Source organism: Strigops habroptila, chromosome Z, assembly GCF_004027225.2.
Source record: "Strigops habroptila isolate Jane chromosome Z, bStrHab1.2.pri, whole genome shotgun sequence".
In the NCBI taxonomy this organism is placed as follows: Eukaryota; Metazoa; Chordata; class Aves; order Psittaciformes; family Psittacidae; genus Strigops; species Strigops habroptila.
Genome location: NC_044302.2, coordinates 10,665,484 through 10,689,604, shown reverse-complemented (window position 1 = coordinate 10,689,604; position 24,121 = coordinate 10,665,484).

Here is a 24,121-nt window from a genome sequence, read left to right as displayed (position 1 = left end):
AAAGATCACCTCTGCAGATCACAGAGGGAAAGGACTGTGAAGAGATAAAAGAGAGGCACGTACAATAAAGAGATAAGTGAGTGTTATCTTTTTTAAAGGTTTGAACTTAACTCATGATTGTTACATTTTGTCTTATTTCCATAAGCAAACTCCTTAACATTCAGATGCAGAGCACTCCAACCTTTGCTCACTGCTGTAACCCAGTATTAATTCTGTTTTGTAGCAGCAGAATGAAATTAATGGAACCATTAGGGTGATTTGGCTCTTGTTTGTTTAACAATAAACAAGTAACTAATACAATCTTAGACTAAATATTTTGGGGTCTATTTCTAAATTGTGATAAATTCCAAATGCTTGCTTTTGGGTTTCTTTTTTTCTGTGGGCAGAAACTGAATACAGCATTTGTAAATGTATTTCTACATTAGACGGTGGCTGGCGGACATCACAGTATTGGCTCCTTTGGAAAGCTCACTCAAATTTGTACCCCATCTGGATGCCAGTTTTGAAATAATGTCTTCTACTTCCCTACGAAGGGAAATCTGCCTCTCTGATGAAGTGTCTGTTTCTGTCGCTAGAAAACTCTGCATTTTGCCTTGGTCAATAGAAGGCTTTCTGCAGCTCCAAAGCATATGCCGTATGCCATAAACCTTTTATTTCACACTCACCATCGCTTACAAAACTGCTATAATTCTTTGGGATTTCCCCCCATCCTTTCCCCCCAAATCAGTCTTTCCAAGATATTTTGTGAATTATTTCAGTCTGGAAAAATTTGCAGGGAATGGTTTTGGTTTTTTCTTTTTCAGTTCAGCTTCCTGGAAATAACTTGAAATTAATTTAAATCCTTTAAATCCTTTACTAGAAAAACAAGTTCAGTCTCTTGTTTGCTTTCATTTTCGCTGCTTACCTGTAATTTTAAAGTGTAGGGGGCAGAAAATAACCATTTAGAGAATATTGATGAAATGAGACAGGTCTGAGTTAAAGAACCACAATCCTATCGTGCTTAAATGCAATAACTGCCTGGAGCTTCATTCTGGGACTAAATTGGTCACATATAGAACAGAAATTAATGTCTTGTTTTTTTATAAATACAATTTGAAGCCATATGATTAAAATATATGTAAACATTTTAATGTTCAATAAATAGCTGTATCAATGTTCAAGTGGGCAGTGCTGTCAGATAACAATTGAAAAGCATGTAGTAGGCTTCATCTTTGGCTGCTGTCAAACATATTCGTTCACTGTTGGGTATAACACATTTATTATGCATTGAAGCACTGTTGCTGTAGAAAAGAGAAGCTTAGGTTCAAGTTGGAGAATGATAGGAATAGTTTCTGGGCAGGTTAGTAGAAAGGATATTAAATATGATGCGGAGGATATGGGTCTAATTTAAAGAATTATTTTCTGTTGCACCCAAAACTTTATTCTTTCATCTTACTGACAGCACAAATGTTTCCATCCATTTCATTTCATCTTCTTCCTTCTGATCTCAGCTATTTATGTTTTCATGGCCCCATCGTGATAAAATCCAGCTGCCTCCCAAATAGAAATATCATTTACAATTTCTCTTGCTTTCTTCTTTCAGAGTCTTCAGGGAAATAGCTTGATTAATTCATAGGTTTTCATTCCTTCATTTGTTTGTTTATGTGCGTGAGTGAGTGGATGTGCTGTGTGAGGATGTGTGTGAGTAAGTTATTGAGGGAAAGCTAAATCAAAGAGATCAAATTTGCTTTTACGGTATATTTAAAGTGCAGACTGCAATACAGAGATATGCGTGTATCTGTAAAGGAGCTAGTTTGACATACTGGAAACTTAGGTGAAGGGAAGTTCTCCGTCCCCTCTGTGTCAGTCTCTGCAGGAGGGCATTTCTGCTCTTGGTGGCAGTCTGAGAGTCTGGGATTTAGGGATCAGTGTCCCAGGTTTCAGTGCCAGCCAGTAGCTCAGAGTTATGCACCACTCTCTTTCTTTATACAACTTTCATAATTTAAAAAATAAATTATTATATTTTTTTTTAACTGAATCTGCCACATCTCTGTCAGGTTTACAGAATTTCTTCTCATCCTACCAAACTCTGGAGAAAATAATAAAAAAAAAAGAATAATAATGAACACTGGACTGTTGAAAACCTTTTGAAAGGTTCTTCTTTTTCCTTTACTCCAGTTAAATCTGGTTCCAGTGATCAAATGAACAAAGCAAAGGTGTTGAGTAGGTCTTAGGAGTAAGTCTGCCAGTGTCAGACCAGTCCTAAAGACCTCAGCAAATGTTTCAAACTTCCTAGCCCTGCCTTTGCTCTGGTATGACACTATTTCATTCACGGCTATGCAAGAAGGGAAAATATCCAGAAACCTCCCTGTTCCTGACCAGTGACAAAACAATGTGGAAACAGCCTGAATGTAGATAGGTTCTGTGCTTAAGTGAGAAAGGAAGCCATAAAGTATTTCTTTCATCTCACAGTTGATTTATCGGGAAGGAATCCACTGCCATGAAATACCCCAGAACTCGTAATCTCTCTAAACTGAAGTCATTCTTATAAGTCCCCACTTATCATGAACCTGGGAACAGGGATTAAGTAAGTATTTCACACAACCTTCTTCAGAAGTTGAATCTACTCATTTTCTTTTAGTATCTGTGAGACACTGGAGACCACTGGATGTGCTTGAGGGCAGTTGAGCACTTTTGCACTCAGACCTTATGCAGTACTACTGAGCGCTGGTTTTCCTCCAGTGGAACTCCTATTTGTCTCTAAAGTTTTATCCTATTAGGACAAGTAATTTGCAGTTACCCTGTTAGGACAAGTAATGGGAGTGGTCCCATCTTTTAATCTTTCTTGAAAGGGTATTTTTGAAATGTGTAGAAGAGATTCTTTCCTCACAGAAATGTTTTCATATTAGACCTCTTTTTCAATTATTTTCTTTGGTTAGACATCTGAGATGTTCATATGACACGTACTTTTGTGTTGTGGCAGTGGTCAATCTGCAAAGCATTTTGTGAGCAATGGGCAGGGTGTCATGAAGACTGTTGTAGTGAGTCACAGAATGAAAATTATCATTTTTAGCTGAATTTGCCATAGCTATTTCATGGAACAAAAATTACTGTCACTGTTTCTTCCCCTGAGTAGCCGTGATTCTCTTTCTAGAAAAGAGTGGTTGTGAAATTATTGCAATGTGCATGAATTGGTGCTTGCTTTGCCTCTCTCACTAGGTTTATTGAGGGTTGAACTAATGTAGAGAACAAAACTGCCTGCTTAATCAACTCCCTTTCACAATTAGCAATGCCAATGAAAAGAAGTGAATGTGTATTATCCTAAGTCTATGCTGTTAATGTCAATGGAAGCAGCACTGTAGTAATCTATTTCCACCATTAACATTGGGATCTCTGGATTTGCAAGAAGCAGCTATAATGTGCCATATTCCAGCAACCCCAATCTGGAAAATATTTCCTATCTGGGGAAGTTAGACTTGGATACAGATAGGTAATACCACTAATGACAGTGTCCTGTTGATAGAAGCATATATTCCAAAAAATGATGAGGAAAAAACTTCAGATACATATTCTGCATGATGAAAAGGAGTTAAGAATCGTCAACCCATCAGTGAGGCAAGAAGAAGCAGCTTCTCTAGGATGTTAGCACAAGAATTGTTGCTGAGGTGACTGCTGGCCCAGTTTCTAACAAACCAGGCAGATTGGCAGTCAGATCATGGAACAGAATGGACTGCTTTGATTGACAAAACAGTAGGGAATAAGAGAAAGGGATTCTGGAATGGCACTGCCACCACTGGCAGCCACAGCAGCATACCTGTGAGATGCCATTAGCATGCAAGCACTGTGCACCATGCCTTGTGGTTGGTCTGTGCCGCCACAAATGACTTTGCAAAAATGAATGGCTCTGGCCTGGTATCTTCAGGGCCGAAGGGCTGACAAAACCAAAACTTATACTGTTACTAGAAAAATGAGGCTGTGGCTTCTCTGTTAAAGCCTAGAAATCTAAGGCTTTGTCTGCTGCATACTAAAGAATGGAAAAAATTATTCGGGAGAGGAAAAGAGATCTCAGAAAGCGAGAGAAAATAAACAGAAAGAGAGCATGATATTTATGTCATGATCTTCCAGATTTTTTGCTGTGTCATTGCATAAGTTTATTTACTGAATGCTGTCTTTTACCAAATAGATTTTTTTATCTCTTCTTGAGCAGTGGTTTATTTTGATATTAAAGCAAACAGCCCACAGGAATGCCTTCTAAAGCATTGAAGCTATTTTGTAGATTTGGTGCTTGCGGCCTTCAGCAGCTCTTGTTTAGAATGTTCTGTAGGGCTCTGGTTTGGAGCAATGCTTTAGCCAATACTAATGATAAACAGAGGGAGGAAGTTTAAATTTCCCTATGTAGGAGAATGATTCTTCATTTGTTTAACTGGCAACATGTGGTAACTTCTTTCCTTATTCAATAACCACAAGATGCAGTACCACTCGAGATGTAACTGTTTGTTGTGTATTTAGATTAGGTGAGTTCTTGTCTTTAGCATGGACTTGACCAGCAGATGGCTGTAAATTTCATTGCAACAAACCCATCATATAAAGATTTGGACTCACTTTCCTTCCCGTATCCCCTTTTGCTTACACTGTAATAGCAATTTATTCCTGTTCTTACATGAATATCAGTTAAAAAATTTCTGTAAGTACTGGCAAAACAGGATGGTACATTGGAAGTGACAGCATACAGTCAAAGGACCCATTCCTTTGGAGGCTGATAGCATTTCTACTGCATCTGTACTAGAACAGAGTAGTAGCTACATCACCCTGTTCTATTTCCATTTGGGTGGAAACCTCTTCCTTTTTGACAGATGACACCTGTAGTGTCAAGTTTCACATTTCAGATCTGTCAGTCCTATCCTGTCCTGTCCTATCCTATCCTATCCTATTTTTGGCAGATTCCTTTACTGAAGATCAGTCATCCTTAGCAACTCAACAGCTATGAGTAGTCTTTTCCCTTCCTTGGACCACAAATACAGAGGAAGAAGGGTGCTAACTAGCTTCAGCTGGTAGCTGACCTCTAGAGGTCACCTAGTCCAACTCTTACTAAAGGTGGGACTAACCAGAAAAGGTTGCCCAGGGTTTTTCTAGTGTTTTGGTAACTCCAGGGGTGGACACTTCATAGCCTCCATGGACCTCTTACAGTAATTTCACTCCCCGCTTGCATTTAATCAAAATTTCCTGTGTTGGAGGTTGGATTGAAATTACAAAACAAGTCTTCTGAGCTCATTCAGCACCAACAACTGTTTGTTTTTTAAATAGCAAGAACTGATATTGCCTGTTTTTCATGAGAGAGGGTAACTGTGTGGCCACGCTTATCAAAAGTCTTGGCTTCTAATGAAACTTTCTCTATAAGAGTTGGTTGATTGTGAAGCTCTTTGGAAGGCTTTGAAAAGGTCATAGCCTCAATCCTCAGCTTCGAGGAGAATGTCAGGAGGCTTTAAAGGGTCATTTTATATCCAACAAAACAGTAGATGATACAGCTACAAAGTTTTAACTTGTCTTGGGCAAATATTTTCTCTAAGCTGCAAAAATGTTGTATTTTTACTTTTAATGTATGCTGTATTATTAAGCTCTGACATTAAACACCTTCATGCCAGTTTGGAGGCACTGAACTTTGCTAATCGTACAGTAAAAGAAGGGAAGGGGAAATGTGGCAGGTCTTACAGTACATTTCTTCGTTCCTATTAACTCCAGCGGTCCCTTCCAACCTCAATCATTTTGTGATTCTGAGACTGTGCCCAGTGTTGAACTGATCAAAACTTTCAGCAGACAAAACTGAAGATGTTGGAGCTCATTGATTTTAAACTGCAATAGCTACATATATAATCTGTTCTTCATACAGTACAGGAGAAGACTTGGTGACCAAGATTCTGTATAAAAATTCCTTCTACTTATTTAGTAGGAAAAGGAATGGTATTCATAGTGCCAAGAGAGAGACTCAGTTTTGATGCAAAACCATGCAGGTGAAGCCTTACAAAAAAAAACCAACCAAAAAACAAACAAACAAAAAATCCAACCAAACCCAAAAAAACCCAAAAAACAAACTCACACCAGAAAACCAAGCAGAGACCTTCATCTGATAATGTCTCTTCCCTGGGTATGCAGGTAGTGTTATCGTCAATAGAAGAGCATGTTCTTGTGGAAACAACTCCACCTTTCTGCTGATGTCTGAGGCCTGACAAGCAAGGTAAACATTTAGAAACTACAGAAAGGCGTTCTATGGAATATAGCAGGACAATATAAGTTTAAGGGCTTTGAATAGCAAATTCCTAGAAAAATTAAGTATTATTCAGCTTGAGGCTACTTGAGACTGCCAAATAAATTCAGCTGGGAAAAGATGTTGAGATCAAGATTAAGGGAAGAATCCAACAAGTCAGCAGTTAGGGCACTCCAATGTTTATTGCTTAACCCACTGGACTGTACAGGATATTGGCTCTCAGAACCCTTAAACTCTTCTGTTGAAATGGTTTCACTGTATCAGTTTCACTATAAATGAACAAGCAGAGTTCTGAGACCTGCTTCCCATCTGCAGCGTGTCTTAGCTAATTCTTCCTCAAGTACATTTACATGGACCACTTGGGTTTGTCTGGATGCAGAGAATGAATCTTGCAGGTATATAGTAAGAGTTCTCACCTAAGAAGTGGAATACTCAGTTTAGAGTTTCTGCTCCAGTAAATGTTTGATTGCCTAAGAAAAAATGGAACTATTATAATCCTTGAAACTAGCAAAACTAATGATTAGAATGCTCTTGTGAAGGTGGAAGCTCTCCTCAGGCATTCAGGATTCAGTCTCCTCAGGCAGAGAAAGGAATTGTTGCAAGATTGATTTGAGCTGTGAATCTGTCTCATTTTAAAATAATCCTTCAAGATGAGTCATGCTTTTTTCAACTCCCAGTGTAACTTAACTCTACAAGTAGGGAAAAAGAAACCCAGAAATAACTCTCACTCATTGCTTCCTCCTCCTTACACTAAATCCCTCTCAAAATTTGGAGGAGCACTTCTTACTGCCCATTGGCTCTAACTTTTCCCAGCTGGTCTCCCAAAGACAAGTGTGCAATTAGCCTTTGCCTCCTAGGCTAATTGACCTTTAGCCTTTGTCTTTTCAGCTAATTACCAAACCAGCCTAGCTGGCTGTTTCTTAGTGACTGACTGAGTGTTAAGATAATAGGAGGCTTCAGGCTGAAACACGAAAGTGAAAAGACAGATTCTCCCACTCCCCCATTTTTGTCACATATACTAGTTCTTTAGCAGATCACCCTGTCATAGAAACTGGTCCTGAGTCTATATCCTGAGGGTGTGAACTGCTGAGCTGGGATTAAGGACTACTAACTTGACAATTCTGGCATTTAATTTCTTGTTAATTCCTAAAATTAACTTTTTGGGATTTCTACCTCTCTCTAGGCAACAAAAATATTGTGGTTTAGTTTTTAATTTTTTTTTTTTCATAAGAAATGCTGTTTGATTTGCATGGATTTCTCCCTCTTTTATTGTGTCTGTCAGGCAACGAAACTGAATATGGGTAAATCTCACAACCCTGTTCAATCAATACAGTGATAAGGATTAGGTATCAGCCTTGTTCAAAATATGGGATTTTCACCCTAATAGCTCAACCTGCTGGAAAACTATTCTTTTTTGGTCTTGACAGATGTAAGGGAATAACCTTGTGCAAGAGAAAAGCCCTTGCAGACTTGTAAAAAACAGGTTCATATGAAGGTATCATTGGAATTTTTATCATTATCATGAGGGGTTTTGTTTCTGAGTCTTGAATGTCAGAAAAAAATAAAAGCAAAAAGAATTATTCTGGTCTGTTATAGTCAGGATTGTTTACATCACTTTTTTTAGAAAAAACAATTAGTTCCCATTATTATGATTTTCCAAAAATGGGCAGAGGTTTTGTCTTGCTGATGCAGGTTGGTGCTGAAGTGTTCTGTGATGAATACATCTTTTGAATCCTCATAGCTTTAGAAGGAATCTCCTAGCAGCCACTAGTAAAATAATTAGAAGAGTTAGACATACTAAATCTAAATTAGTAATTTCGCTTGATAAGAGGAGTAAACAATGTTTGACAAGTATCATATTTATATGTTTTATAACATCTGGCAAGACCACCTCATAGTAGGTCTAGAGTATGTCTCACATTTTTGGTTTGTACTACTAAATAACAGCACAAATGTTCTATAAATCCTATCGCTGTAATTTTCATGTATCTTTATTTGACACTGAGCTGTTAGCATGATAAAGCACTGATTCTTAAGCATATTGGAATGACTGTTTAGATACCTGTATGATTGCAATTTGAAACTAGCTTTTACATTTCTCTATCTTAGAACTTTAAGAATACATGCTAACATGATACATAGCTTATTTGCACACTGAAAATGTGGTGGTGACGTTTGAGTTAGCTAAAGAAGATCTAGTGGGAGATGATGTTCAAGAGATGGATATGTTTAGTGTGGGGTATGTTCAGTTGCCATGGTTATTTCATGAAAATATATGTATAGTTAGTTAGGTCCCTGTATAGTTTAACTTGCACAATAAATAAAACTATGGGTGCAAAACTTGTCACACGAAACAAAATCTTTATAATCCTAGGGCTTATGATAATACTGAAATATGTATTACGCACAGATACACAGAAGCAGTGGCAGCTTAGGTAATAGCATTCATCTTTCTGCATAAATAGCAAACCAGAAATAGCAAACCAGGTCAGAAATGCAAACCAGGTCAGAAACAAACGAGTTTCTAGAAGCTGAAGTGATGATGTGATAATCTGAATTTTGGGAATGATCTTGTGACATTCAGAGTTACAAATAGTGAACTTGGCTCTCTCTCACCTTGGTTTGTGTATCCCTGAAAGAGGCAGCAGGAGGAAGGACTAAAGCAATAGAAAAGTGACCATTCTGGTTGTGCAAACTAGCACTTCGAATTCGTTGTTCAGCTGAAGGTAATTTCTCACATGATGTCTCAAATTTTACTGACTGTTTGTATTTAAGCACTGAATAACTTGATAACAGAATGTGACTAGTGCCTGAAAGGGGGAAATAAGTCTGTCTAGGTATTTTTTTTGCTGCTAACTGCTTAAAGAGAACATTGTCTTTACTAGGCTGTTTGTTTGACAAAATCCTTTAACATGAAGTATAGATGCTTATGGGACCCTATTTATAATGCGTGGTTCTTTCCTGTGGCCTAAAGCAGTAAGGCAATCTGTTAAATAGCAGTAGAGGGACAACCTTCATCCTTCTTAGCGTCCTCTCCACTTCAGTATTTAACTCTTTGAAGTATTTATGAGTGTGGAAGACAAAGCCTCACAGGCTAGAGTAGAACTCAAGGGTTTTTGGATTGTAAGAAATTTGGTTTTCATAAATGACGATTTGGAAACGTTTGGCTCTGTGAGTTCATGGAGTGTGGCGATCTGCATAAAATAATGCAAAAATACAATTTTCCCTGCAGGTGCAATTGAATATTAAAGTCACTACAAATATAGTATGGCTGAACTTAGTAATGTCAAGGTTTTGTCTTTTACCAGTGGGCACTTAAAAACACAGATATAATATTTCAAATATCATGTAACATAGAACAGATATAAAAAGTTAGTGTTATTCATAGATTTGATGTGTAAAAAAGAATGTGATGGGCATTAGATACTATGTGACTGCAGTACAATGTAGCAGCACTGAGGGGGAATGGATTGAATGGTGTTTAGTGATTTCAAATCCAATATCAATTCCAGAGCAAAGGCAGAGGTCCATGTGTGACTTCTGATGATAATGTGGATAATGATTCTGTCAAGTCAAATGCGCATGCTGACCGATATAAATGCCTTAGTGAATAATGTCCTGGTGATAAGCCATAAATCAAAGCGCAATCATCAATCCATCTGTAAAGGGAGGCCTAAAATAGCTTAGTAGTAACCCTCAAGTTGGTACACATATTAATATGAAAAATAATGAGTCTGCCAACTTCAAGCAGTGGTTTGCTTTGGATAAACTCTTAGAATTTGGGCAGGCTGGTAAAACCATCTGATTTGTTTATCGGAAGACTAATGTCTCATTCGGTGTATTAGAACATCTGGCAGTCCCTTATCAATGATAGCAAGTCAGGCTGGTGAGTACTGTATGATTTTAACAAGAATCCCACTCAATTGTCATTTTATTAATATTGTATTGTGGTTTCTTGGTCACAGACATGGATGATTTTGTTCTTACTGTAGAAACAGCTGGGGTAAAAGGGTGATCTGGGTTTGCAGTCAAACTCCAACTAAGACAAGGCTGTGGACAGACAGACAAACTGAAAACTACAAGAAATATGAGGCACTTTTTGTCTGTGAGATAAGCAATGGTCTCAGGACACTAGCAAACTAATCATTGTCAGGTTTTTTATCGGCATCGCAGAAAAGAATGCTAAAGCAGATTTTGAAGGGGAATAATGCATTAATTGGGCAGGCATTTATAGAAGCTCCTCTCAATTGTGGTAGAATGGAAGGATGCTTGTGAGCATATTTTAGGCTTGCTTCTTAAGGAATCAGGTCTTACAACATCTCACCCTGAGTATGGTGCAGGGGTGGAGAAGGTTGTCTTCTGTTGACCGGATAGTTGGCTAACTTGAACTAAGTATATAAATATAAACGATAAGATTCTAAAAACCAGCAAGTTCCAAAGATGTCACAAATGCAGGGAGGGAGTAGTTGAGAAGCCTGTGTAATGCCACTATGGAGGGAAAGGCTGAATCAGGCAGGGCTTCTGGCAAGCAAGCAAAGCTTCTGCTTTATTTAACACCAGAGAATCCAAGCACACAATTTATAAAAAACGGGGTTCACTAGTTCCAGTGCTTATGTGATCACTTCTTCCTGTTATTAATTTTCCCAGTGGCACTTATTCCAGTATTCTTTCGTGGCTGTACAAGGTGTGTTTCATCTACAGCCAAGCTGTGAAAACCTGAACTTTCTATTTATTCCTCATTTTTTTTGTATCACATTGACAAAAATGCATTTTCACTGAACTCAATTTTGCCATAAGGTGAAAGTAGTTTCATCTTTCCTGCTTCCTCCCATCTTATTTTCCCAAACTGTAAATTTGTCTGTGCAAGATAAGAGGTAGTGATAAAATATTCTGACGATAATCACATCTTTGTGTCTTAGTGCGTGGATCTGGGCTGTCATCTTTTCCATGCTCTTTAGACCAGCTATTGCAGTGCCTAGAGACTGTGGAGCAGCTGCACAGGTTGATTTTCCTTTTTTACCTTGTTCCCAAGGTTTTCAGTGGCTCCCAGTGTTAGATTCCCAGAAAATGTGGCCAAGCGTAAATAAAATATTCTGAAAACTCTTTTTAATGGTTCCTGTACTATAGACATTACTATCAAGCTGATATTTCCACACAGAGTTTAACTGTTGTTCCAAACTGTTCTGTGTAGGCACTCTTCTAAAAAATAAGAGGTGTTAATACAGACAGCATATAAATATTTCTGCAAATAGATTTTGTTATAAAATGCCTATTATTATTATCCTTCCATGGATGCCTTTATTATGGAAAAAAAAAAGATTTCTGTTGCTTGTGAGGTTACGACATTGAGAAAATTACCAACTAGGCACTGTAATTACTTTAGGAGAGCACCAAATAAGACTGCTTCATGTTATTTAGACAATTTGATTACTCTTACTCATGATTTCAGAATGTGATAATCTAAAAGTGTTGCTTTAACTTGAGAGCTCAACCATCCTCCACAGTGGTTTATACAAACAAATGAAATGTCAGCTTGAAATGTTCCGGATTCAGATCTCCTGAAGCTCCATGTCGGTGCCCTTTGTTACTGGTACTCTGTAAACCTCCTCGCCAGCTAGTGTATACTATTACAGGTTTGAGTAAATCATCAGGTTTCTGCATTTTCTCTACATTTAAGGCAGGACCACTCAACTTCTCTGCAACAAAAGAACTTCACAAGAAAAATGGTCTTAACATTAATAACATACATGGAACCACCCAGAGTGCTTCTTTTGTCTTCTGGAGAAAAATGAAAATTTAGCTAATACAATTGATTCCCACGAAAATATCCTCAGACTTCCTCCTAAGGGAAATGGGAATTAGCAACATAGCAGTGAAATAAATGGCTGTATATCAAAACATTACAAGGAAAGATGCAACTGTGAAAATGCTCTTCTGCAGTTCAGAAATCTAAACAAAAAGCTTGGGTGTTACAACAATTCATGGCTAAGAGCAGCAGATGCATCTTTTTCAGAACAGCCCTGTACTCATAACAGGGTGATGCAGTAAAATACGCACAATCACAAGTATAGAGAACATCTACATACAAGAAGAAAGAACAAACAAAATCTTATTATTCATCTGCCATTGTAAAAAGATTCCACATTTGCTGTGAAAATGTTCATGTCAATGCATGACTGTATGTAGCTTCTTGGAGTCAGATTGCTGTACTTCCTTGCTTTCCTAATGGAATGGGATGCTAGAATTCAGCCGAAGACTAACAGAATCAGTCTGGCTTTTCTTTATCACTTGTAAGTATGGGTCTTAAATTCTTTTTGAACATTTAAAACCAAGAAGGTGTTGTGAAATGGGGCCCCAAGTCTAGTCAAAATATAGGACATCATCTTGTTTGTTTAGAAACAAGTGGGACATTTCAAATGCTGGCTAACAGCTAGACAGGACAGGTAAATATTTTTTAACTAGATTTTTTTTTTAATTCCTCTTGGAGGCCAAGGGAAGAAACATATATTGTTCATTCAGCTTTGCTTTCACACTGGCATATGCTTGGAATTTCAACTGTAGGATAGAGCTATTTATGTTAAAACTGTCTTTTGTCCAATGTAAATTGTGGTGTAATTCCAGAAGTATCTGCAGTTCCTAGCATATCGAGATGGAATGTTGCTGCTTACCTATTGGAGCTTTGGACTAACAGAATTGAATAAATACCCAGAAAAGCTGTATAAGCTCTCAAGTGTAATGCACACTTGACCTCTTTGTCTCCAGAAATGAATTATATTGAGTTTAGATTTCTATGTTCCATTCTTTCTTACATCTAATTAACCAGGCTGAGCTTTAACTTCTTAACTTCTATAGTGCACATCAGATTGGAAGAAAATTTCTGTACAGGCTGTGTAGATGGGTGGTGATCATATATTCTCAAGGTCAGACAAATCAACAGAATAACAAGTCAACGATATCTGTATTTGACTGAGCAGTAGTGAAACACTTGCTAGAATGCTCAGGGACTTACGGGCAGTAATAGAAGTTTTAGTGTGTTCCACTGTTTGGAGAGAAAATTTTGTGTAGTTTTTTTACAGTATGTACAGAATGCATTGAGATTATATTTCTAGTCTTGCAGTGGAGAGGACGAGGGGGCAAACTCTGCACTTGCCTTTGTTGGCCTTCACAAGATCTTTGTCAGTCCATCTGTCTACCTTGTTGAGGTCCCACTGCCCTGCAGCCCTGTCTTCCAGCATACTGCCCTCTCTCCCCCGGTTTGGTTCCTGTCACAAACTGGGTGGGGCTGCACTCTGCCCCATGTTCCAGATGAAGATGTTAAACAGTATCAGACTATTGTGGAGTACCATTGCTAATCAGCTGGGCTTCAAACCACTGACCACTATGTTTTGAGCCCAGTGATCCAGCCAGGTTTTCCAGGGACTGTAGTCCACTCCCCTATGCAGTCCATATCTCCCCTACCAGGATACCAGCCTGCCAAGAGAGAGAGGAAGGAAGGGGGCATGAGTAGCGCTGGTGGCATTTGCAGAGGATGTGGCCCACTGGAAATGTGGAGCAGTTGATGCAAGGCAGTATATTCAGTGACTAAGAAGAGCAGTTTGATAGGCAGCTCGATAGGCAGTTGAGCTGAAAAGGCTTTTTTGGAATGGGGTTATAAGACAGTGGTTGTAAATACAGACATAAATCAGAAGAGAGATAGAAGTTAAAGATCAAAGCAAAGAGCAGGGAATGAGGGAGTATGGGAAGATAGATATGGGATGGAAAACAAGTTAAAATGAATAGATATCAAGGAGTTAGGCAGCTTAAATAAACAAGGTTCAAGACATATTGAAATTGAGAAATCATTAATTCCAGATTTCCTTTATGTAATGCAAATATGCAGAGACCTGTGTGTAAGACATTTTGCTACCAAGATGCCTCTTAGGACTGAGTATCTGAAACTGGATGGGATTTATCTAACAGAAGTTCAGATGCTGTGTGGCATATTAGGTGAATTAATATGCACAACATTGCATTTTCTCTTCCAAATTAATAAACAGCACATTCATTTCTTTTCTACTAATTGAATATTTAACTTGTTTGTCTAAGGCCAGTGATAGGTCAATAAGAGGTCAGGAATAGATATTGCTTGTTTTCTCCAGAGCCCTGAACCATCGCTGGGTTTCATATTTCCTCCAGCCTGTCTCACTGTAATACTATTTTGCAGATAGATGAAAGAGTTTCTTTCATTACTAAAACAAAAGGGCAAGTAAAGAGTTAGGGAAGTGATAATTATGTACAAACTTTTTCCCCAAGGGCACAAGAGAAAAAAAATCAATGTGTTGGAATTTTTTCAGTATAATTAGTGACTTTAATGATGAGAAAATTAGAATACATATTTTCTTTTCAGGACTTCAACTATGGATGGAGTTTATAGCTAGAGGATACTTTCATATCATTCTTACAGCTGGCTAGGGCATCTAAACAACGGGAAATAAGGAAATGACTTAGCGCTGTTTAAAAAATTAGATTGCTTGAGATATTTCTAGGCTACCTTATTTGTGAGCTGGTTTTGTTACGGTTGCGTGAATATCTTGTTTCCAAAGCTATGATTATAATGACTACTGGAGTAAATGAGGAACTAGCTCTGAAATGTTAAAGTGATTTTGGTGCTGAGGTTGGCGATTCTTATCACTTCACTTTAGACACTTTAAGGAGCCTTGTTTTCTTACACACTGGAGAGAGAGCAAATCCTTTTGCTAGCAGAATATGAATTTGGCTTACAGCATGTAAATTAGGTTTACATCATTCTCTCTTTATTGACTACACAAGTTACATGTAAATTTAGATCAGTGTCTTCTATTTGGGGGAGAAATTAATCCCCTTGTTTAATGGCAAACCTGCTAATAGTACTCATCAGGGTAGATGCAAAATAGCTGCCTAGAGGGATTTCGGGGAAAATGGGATGGGTGTAACTTCAAGGTAGGGAAGTTCTTTATATGGGCATCAGTGAAAGCCTCTCAAGTATATTTCATATGAAGGCACCTGGATTAGCCACGTGATACTGAGAAAACATCTCTTGTACAGTGAGCAGAGACCATGCTAAACATTATTTTCTTGCTTCCACTAAGGCAAGGAGAAAAGCTGTCACATTGCTCATTTGAGGACCTGCCCTAGCTCAACAGCCCTCTCAACTGGCAGCTGTAGAACCACCATTCAAAGAGCAAGATTTCTAGGTGTGGCAATAATTCTGCTCTCCTCTTTCTTAGGCATGCTTTAAAATATTATCTGGGTGTCTGTGATGCAGAAAAGACAAGTTGGTGAACAAACCTTTCTATTCACTGAATATTCCTTTTTATGAGTAGCACAAGGAAGTCTTGGGCTCTGGCAGTCTAATGCTTTGGGGTCAAAGATCCATTTGCCAAATTTGCTAATGCTAGATTCTTTCTTTTCTTCTCTTTGCTTTTTTCCATCATGATTAGAGCTTCTGGAAGTGAAATGTGCTCAAACATCGAGGGCAATAATTTGAGAAAAGGTACCTTTTAAAGGGTAATCTGGCAAAACATGAAGGCTAGAGATGTTTTTTCAGGTTTGATTTACAGGATATGTGCCATTACTTATGGGGCAGAATCCCCCAAAAGATTCAGTGACATTTAAATAAACTAATAGATGGAGGGTCATTCCTCTGACTTGAAAGCAAATGAAAAGGGCAATGACAAATGGACGTTTTGTGTACTCCAGTAAGAGTACAGTAAGGATATTTCATTTAGACAGGAGGAAAGCACCGGGTAGCCCATGAGCTAAACAGTGATTCTTTGGATGTTCCTTTCTACAGGAAAGTGTATTTATGTCTTAAATTAATTCATCTCATGAAGGGCAATGGTAATTGAGACCTCTTCGTATGTTTTGTAGTGTGAATACTAATGTAATTAAATGCTTAAAATTAAGAATAGATAAAAACTTGATCTGGCAGTAGTAACTCTGTAAAGACAAATTGCAGTGCACATAGCCAGTGTATGAATCTGTGATTAATTTAAACAGCCATTTATAATGCACTAACTAGCAGCATGCCAATTATTATAGAAACAAATTGTGTTTATATTAGCATGTCTGAGGTGATCATTGATCCCAAATAGCATTATTTGAAGACTAATAGAGAGAATAATGAAGGAATAACATTCTGCCCTGCAGCTGTCCAATGTATTTCAAAATGGAAAGCAAAACTGGCACATTTTGGATTTTATTGATTTAATCGAGAAACAAACAAAAAAGCTGCCTCACTTTTCATCAGTAAGATTTTCTTGTTCTTGTCACAAGCAAATAGCTTCTTTCATCACCTCCAGGAACCATAAGAAAGTCTGTTGCAGGGGCATGGAACAGAAAGAGTAAAGGCAAATCTTTCTTGTTCTGAAACAAAGTCATTAGCTGGGCTCTCACTTCTTCAAAAGATGGAGATGGAATTCAATGGAAATTCTTTAAAAATGAAAGAAATTGTTAGGGAATGATTGATTATTGAAAATGCGCATATTCTTTTCCTTTGTTTATTATTTTCACTCAAAGTTCCTGGAATGGTAGGGTAGAGCTTGCTGTTTGTGATTTTATTTGCTCTTTTCATTGCTAAGATCCGGTTCTAATAATTACTATAAGTAAAGTTTGCAGTTACTTCTGATTCTTAAGTAGCATTGGAATAAAGGTGGTGTTTTAAAAGAGCCTGAATTAGATCCTGTATAATAGAAAGAGTGAATCTCTTTGTCAAAATCTGATTTTGACAGATATATTAAACTAAACTAAACAGGGAGGCTGTCACATCCTCTCTTGTTTTTCGATTTTTGGCTGAAATTTCAATAGTAGAAGCTTTCAGCTCATAGCAAGAAAACTACAGTCAGTTTATTCTTGATAAAATAAACTACAGAATGCAGCAATGATACTGCTGAATGCAATGGTATTCATGACTGGTACCTGCAGAATATATCCAATAATAGGAATGTGTCAGAGTTGTCTGAATGAAGTGATGAAGAAGCTGCAGTTCTAGTGGAGAGAAAAGCAGCAGCCAGAAAATACTGAGGAAAAAATTAAGCAAACACAATTGCCCTTTTATTCCCCTCCATATCAGCTCCAGTGGTCCTAGTTGTCTAATGAAATGAGCACATTTGCATTTGAGTTTTGAGGGGAGGCCTTAAAACTGCATCAAAGTTTAATTTAAGAGCTTGTTAATGTCAACTGCAGCTTAAAACTAAGGCACTTTGTAAGGTAACTTTAATTAGTGAGCAGATGAACCATGCTATGGTAAAGTATCTTGAGAACCACCACTGGGGAAGAGTATGATCTCAAGAAACATGTAATGTTGGATTGGTCAGAGAACTAGAAAATACCTATCTTGTGGCTTGAAAAACACATGGACTGGAAAACTGTAATTAACCTGTTTTAAAATGGCCTTATGCAGCCTCTCAATTCTGGATGTGTAATCATATGCTCACAAGTAAGTGCAGTTATGAGTCACTAAGAAATCAGATTATGATGATCAGGTGATTAAACCGTAAATATTATTCTTGGCTTACAGTAAATAACATCTGTGAGATGAGATGCCATTTTTCAAAATCAGGCCTAGCTTCTTAGACCTTTGCCAAATTTGTGAGGTGCTTCACATTTCCTATGGAGGCTGGTTATTGTATTTTTGAGGCTGGTCTTTAATGCTTTAGTCAATGAAATTCTTTCAGTAATATGACATCAAGCACTTCCCAGAGAGCTGTGCTTAACTTAATTTTTTTTCTGCTGGCAGTTCGTTGCCCTTCTTCTTCATGTTGCTTCAATAAAGACTACTCTTTACAATTCAGAGCTTATCTGACTTCAGCGATAAACAAGAAGGGAAGAGACAGATTCTTTTGCAGACTATAATTGCTTGAAATAATTATCGTGACTTGGCTGATTCTAGTCAAGTTTGCCCTGACATTTTGAGAATATAGCATGGGAATTAAAACACAGGAGGAATTTTCCTTTTCCCTTAATTTTCTCAGTAGACCTGTGGGTGGGACATCAAAACTGTTTTCAGAGACCCAGTTTCTTACTGTAAGTTCTTAGTTTGGGAGTAGAAATCCCTTTTTGGGGTGCCTTTGTTTTTAAATAATTCCTTAATTGTGAACTGCCAAGATCTGTTCTGAGACTTCACGGTTTTATCTGCTTCAGCCCAGCTGAAGAGATGTGATAAATGCAACCTGTTAAACACCACAATAAAACATAGAAAGCTATGGAGGAAAAGTCCTGAAAGGATAGGCTATAATCAAAGGCAAAGGGAAATGTAGTGCCATACAAATACCTCTGAGAAATTTGTTAAACAAACTCAAGCTCTTGTATAATTAGATGACAAGATTTATTTTAAACTATGAGGTATGAGTGTGACAGCACTATAATTTGTCTTAAATAATTTCTTCACACCCAACAAGGCACGGTCTTCAGAGTTCAGTCTTGCTATGCATTTCTAGCAAATAAAACCAAACATTTTCTACACCTAAATTGAGTATGTAAACTGAAATAAGGCTTGCTAAAAGGCAGGTTAGAAAATTCATTTTAAGATTAAAAAGATTACTTGATTTAGTGAGGCAATTACTCATGCTTTGCTATCAGATTTCCTCTAAAATAATCTTGTTGACAGGTCCTTTTTGGTTGGGTTTGAGGGGGAGGGGAAGTTATTTTTGTTCTGTTGCTATTTTGGTTTTGTTTTTTATTGTGGTGGGATGTGTACACACAGAGCTTAAGCATTTTGGGACAAGGCATTTATATCTGGTTCTCCCTTCACTCCCTATGTAACCCATTGCTGTTCAGAATAAATAGTACAGAATGAAAGATCTCTACTTTACAGGGGACAGTTAAAGGGAAGACATCTGGAAGTGGTATTGCAGTACTATCCTTCACATTTTCGCTGTTCTGAAAAGGGAAAGAGGGATTTCAAGAATGCTGTTATATCTGGTGGTCCTAAACTTTGCCATGCTAATAATACAATTTCTGTGAAGGCTAGATATCAAAATGCATGTTTATTACCTCTATTCATTTGCTACACTTGTTTTAAATGAGTTTTCTAGGAATATGTCACAATACCAATGTGTGCGCTTTGGCACTTGCCTGAGCACAAATGTAAGTGGTGCAAGTGCTGGTAATGCATAGTTGGTTTGTGATTGTGCTGCTTGTGGTGGCTGTGGCAAAGGACCAGGAGTGAGATGTCTGTGTCGTATATTGTTGCACTGATCCTTTACAATGTCTGACTCCGTGAACAGTTCAGGGAACATACCCAGGCAGATGGAGTTTTGTTTCCATGGCTCTAAATTGCTTTCTGCAAATATTTGTGCCAGTCTCTGTAATGCTTATGGCAAGGTGAGTCAGTGTGACCACAGAAAATGTCTATAAATATCAGAGTGAATATTTATGGTAACTTTTTGCTGTATTCATACAGCCTAATTATAACACATGCCTACATTATTCATGACATTTTGAGCTCTTCTGGTTTATTTCCTATTGTTTCCAGATTCTAGTACCTTTTAAGCAAAAATAGTTGCTGGCAGCACAATACTCCTCTGTTTTCAATGATCCATCTGCCATTTGGAATAGTTTGATCAGACGTCGAATCAGAGACCTCTTTTTGTGTGCCAGCTTTTTTCCCTCTGTAAGCTGTGATGAGCTTTTCTTTCCTCCTATACTCCAAATGACTTTCATTCTTGCCACAGGGTCTTTTAAAAACTCTGCATCCATCACTGATATGTCATGAGGAATTTGAAACTACATTGAAAGGGAAGGTAATTAACCTTATGTTATTTGCTTATGGTTTTGGTATGTTTTATCCTAACTAGATAGAGCTGTCTGAACTAGTGGCTATCCCAAAGGAAGTCAGCTGATTCTTTATGGTGACATAGCCTTCCTGACAAAATAAAGCATCATCACTCTGTAGCTTAGCTCTCTGGAGGTAGCACTCATACTTGCAATGTTAGAGCTGTTATATATTCATGAGGCTTTGAATTCATTAACTGTGAATCTGTTGTCTTGTCAAGTCCCTACTAAGAAAAGTTAAAATTCAGCCAGATGTCTGGTATTATTTCCCCCTTAAAAAAAATAAAATCAGAGAAAATCTTTAATCTATGAAGTTGATTGATAGTCAGTGAAGCTCAGTACTTTTAAAGTCTGTGCAGATACCTGGCACTTCTCATGGGTTTGAACATAATTATTATGGTCGGGTCAGGAATTTTCACTCAGCAAGTTTTTTCCAGAGAATGATTAGAAGGATGTCTGTCACAGTTTATTGGTTGAAGCCATGAATATATGACACATCTGCTAGTGCTGTAAGCCTGCTATTCCGTCACTCTTGGTAGTGGAGTGATACAACTTCTGGTATCAGATTTTATGGATGTTCTTAGCAGAAGAACATAAAGACTCAGAATTTCTGACTTCAGTTCCATATTCTGGATGGAAATGTGCATTGAGAGATCTTGCTGTCCTCCTTCTCAGAACATACAGCTGAAGGATAAGATTGTAATAGTTTTTGCCTCAGGCTCTTAGTCCTAAGGTTGGTAGCCCAGAAGCATAGGAGCCTGATCCTAGTTTTACATAAGGAATCTTGCATGCTGAAGAACCTTGTCTTCATGTTGAGTTTCCTGCCTTGTGACAGTGAACCCAGCAGCTCTCAGTCCCCTAACTCAACTTACGAGTGGCAGATTTTCTTCTCCTCAGCAACAAGCCCAAAGCCTTGGATTTCCATCAATTTGCTCAGACCTTCTTGCACTGTTGTGTGTATGTGTGGAATCCTCGGCTCTAGGGGCAGCACTTTCAGCTTTCTTTCAGCCAGAGAGCCCCTGAAATTCACAGCCCATGGCTGTAGCATTTCTAAATGGTAAATATGAAAGTAAGTTTTCTTGGTGTTCTAATATTTTTAGCGGGTTTTTTTGTTGTTGTTGTGGAACATTCTTTATTCAGAATCTAAGCAAAAATTTACACCTGATACAAATCTAAGCATTTCCAAATGTTGGCATTCTCCTCTTGAAAATAATCTTGTTTGCATCTGTACAAGCAATAAGCAGCAATTCTCAGCTGCATACTGGAGACTCCTGTATCAGCAGTTCTACATAGCTTCTACCATGACGCTTGCTTCAGTTTTGTTCTAACAGAACCTTTGTCTGATGGGCAATAACAGTTAAACGAGTAAGAAAGGTTTCCTCAGGAAATCCTATTCCTCAAGAGCCTGTTGAGATGTTAATCTTCAACTTCAATCCGCTTCCTTATTTTGGACTCTAGGTAGACATAGCAAGACCAGACTGGGATACCTTGCTTCAAAAGACATTTTCAACACCAGTAGTTGCTTATTGATTCAGCTGTTCATAAATAATTTAGAGATCCTCCTGCTGAACACATCTTTCAGACAGGATCCCTGATGTTACTAAACTCAGCTATACAAGCTCTCCCAGGCAATCCACCCCAACAATAACTTGTTGGATTAAGTGTCTGCTTTAGATTTTTTTTTAGCATGAAAACTTCGTATGTTTTCAACAGAGTTTAGATAGAGAAACGTGGATTTGTATTTTGAAGTAAGTATATGTTGTATTCAGCTCTACTTTATTGCAAACTGCACAACAAAATCAACCAGTCTTTAAAAGCATGAGGTAGTTTGCAAAAAACCAACAAACACAAAACCCTCAGAAGCTGGGAAATGCAAGATATGCAACCTTAATTCAGTCACTTGTGCTTCTGAAGTATGAAAGAAAAGGCTATGTGATATATAATCACAGTGCCTACATGCAGGGAAAAGCTGCTGCTTATTCCTTAGTTCTGCCACTCCTGACTTTGAATATTTCAATTCGCAGCATTAGCACTTCACTCTTTTTGAAGCATGATATCTGCAATTCTCCCCAAACTCATAAGTTGTCTAAATTTGGATAAATTTTCCAGCTTCCTCATACGTTTACTTGATGTAAAACATCAGGCCATTATTGAAAAACAAGGGTGCTAGAATTTCTCAATAAAATGGCAAAATTTACTCTGGTAAGAACAATGTATTTTCCACATAATTTATTCTCTAAAAAGCTGAATAATTTTTGCTCAAACTTAAAAAAAGCCTGAGGCAGGCATCAGCCTGGAATGGAAAATGTCAGAGCAGTTAAAGTGTAGAAACCAATAACCAACTAAAGCAAAGTCTTATGACAGAAAGTATCTAGGCAGTCTTGGCTGAACATCAGAGGCAGTATCGCTTACCTTTATATAGGTGTTATAATCTAAGTAACACATACTAAAGCAAAGAAATTGCTTTACAGTCAGCTACTGTAATGTCCTGTAGACTTTGGGAAATGGTTACCCAGATGAACTGGGATTTGGTTATTGCTGTTACTGTGATCTGGACTTTCAGTTCCAGAAATGATCCTACAATGACTTAAACGTGGAATGAAGCACACTGTTGCACAGCTTTTTAGAACAGGATGTGCAACAGGTCTTGTGCTGTGTGTTTGGGCTGAACTGGCCCTGGCTGGACGGTAAGAGGTAGCAAAAGTGTAGATGACTAGTAAGAATAGTAAGTTATGGTGATGCTGAAAGCGTCATGTCAATAGCACTACAAAAGAACGTGTGGAATTTTTAATGGGAACCTGAAGAATAATACTGAGTAATTTTTGCAGAGAGCTTGTGCAGTCTACAAGGGTATAGTCCTATTTGATTTGCTAAATTACACCACAGGAACAGAGTCCTTCCTATGAATGTGTGTGGCTGTGAATGTGTGTGGGTGGTGAAAAGCTTTGCAGTATTGCTCAGGTATCATTTCTGCATATTCCATCTTACAAATAATTATTTTGAAAAATAATTATTTGCATTTAATTTGTATTTGAAAAATGCAAATAGTGTGTTTGAAAAAGAGAGAAAGTATATGGAGAATTTAATTTAAAATCTATATAAATATTGCAAGTTAAAAGTACTAAAAATCAATTAAAAGCTGTTACAGGGAAGCCTTGTTACATGTGCTATATCTAAGCTCCCCAAGACACTGAGCCCCAATTTATCATTATCCTGCACTGTACACCTCACTGTCAAAGGAAAACATGACTCTTTGTCATACCCCTAATCATTTTCTGCTAACTGAACTAGAAACATGACAGGCCAGTAACGTTTTTGAAAAACCTGTAGAAAATGAATGTAATTGTGGGGAGTTGAAATAAATAAGGCCTTTTCTTCCCACTGCCTTCCCAGAGACACTTCTCCCTGCTCTGTAATTACCTCTCTGCCTAGAACTACACTATGCATTGAAATAAACCTAGATATTTAATAATCTAAAGGTGTTTCCTCTGCAAGAGGTGATAGATGTTTTATGGCTGAGTACTTTTTAGCACTAATTTCTAATTTTTAGCATTGCTGTCAGTGTTAGATCTTTCTAAAATAGGAACAAAAAGGAAATTTTTTTTTAAATAGTCGGCTAACTCAAGTTAATTATAAGGCTTTGGAACATCTTTTATCATGTAGTAGAAAGAACTTACCACCTTTACCAAGACAGTAGGTTCCTATCTTACTTAGGTATTCTCCTGAGTAACAGCATTGTTAAGTTGTATCTGTGAAAGGTGTTAAGTAGTAGTTTATATCATGCTACCTCACCTGCTTGTTAAACGTAAATACAATACAAAATGTCTTTGTCAATACCCATCTAGACAGATGCCATGTTTAGTTGGTTACATCTATGTGAAGGGAGTGTTGAGATGCTGCCAAATAGAAAAGTGATGTGAAGCAGAATACAAATCCCAAATTCTCCGTGTGCAGACCAACGTGCTTATCAATTCTAATTATTACTTAACCAACATTCAATGTCTTTCTTTAATTCCTTTTTATCATCTAAATCTAGTAAATCCATATTAAAGAGAGGGAGAAAATAAACAAGAAAAAAGTTGTGCAGTG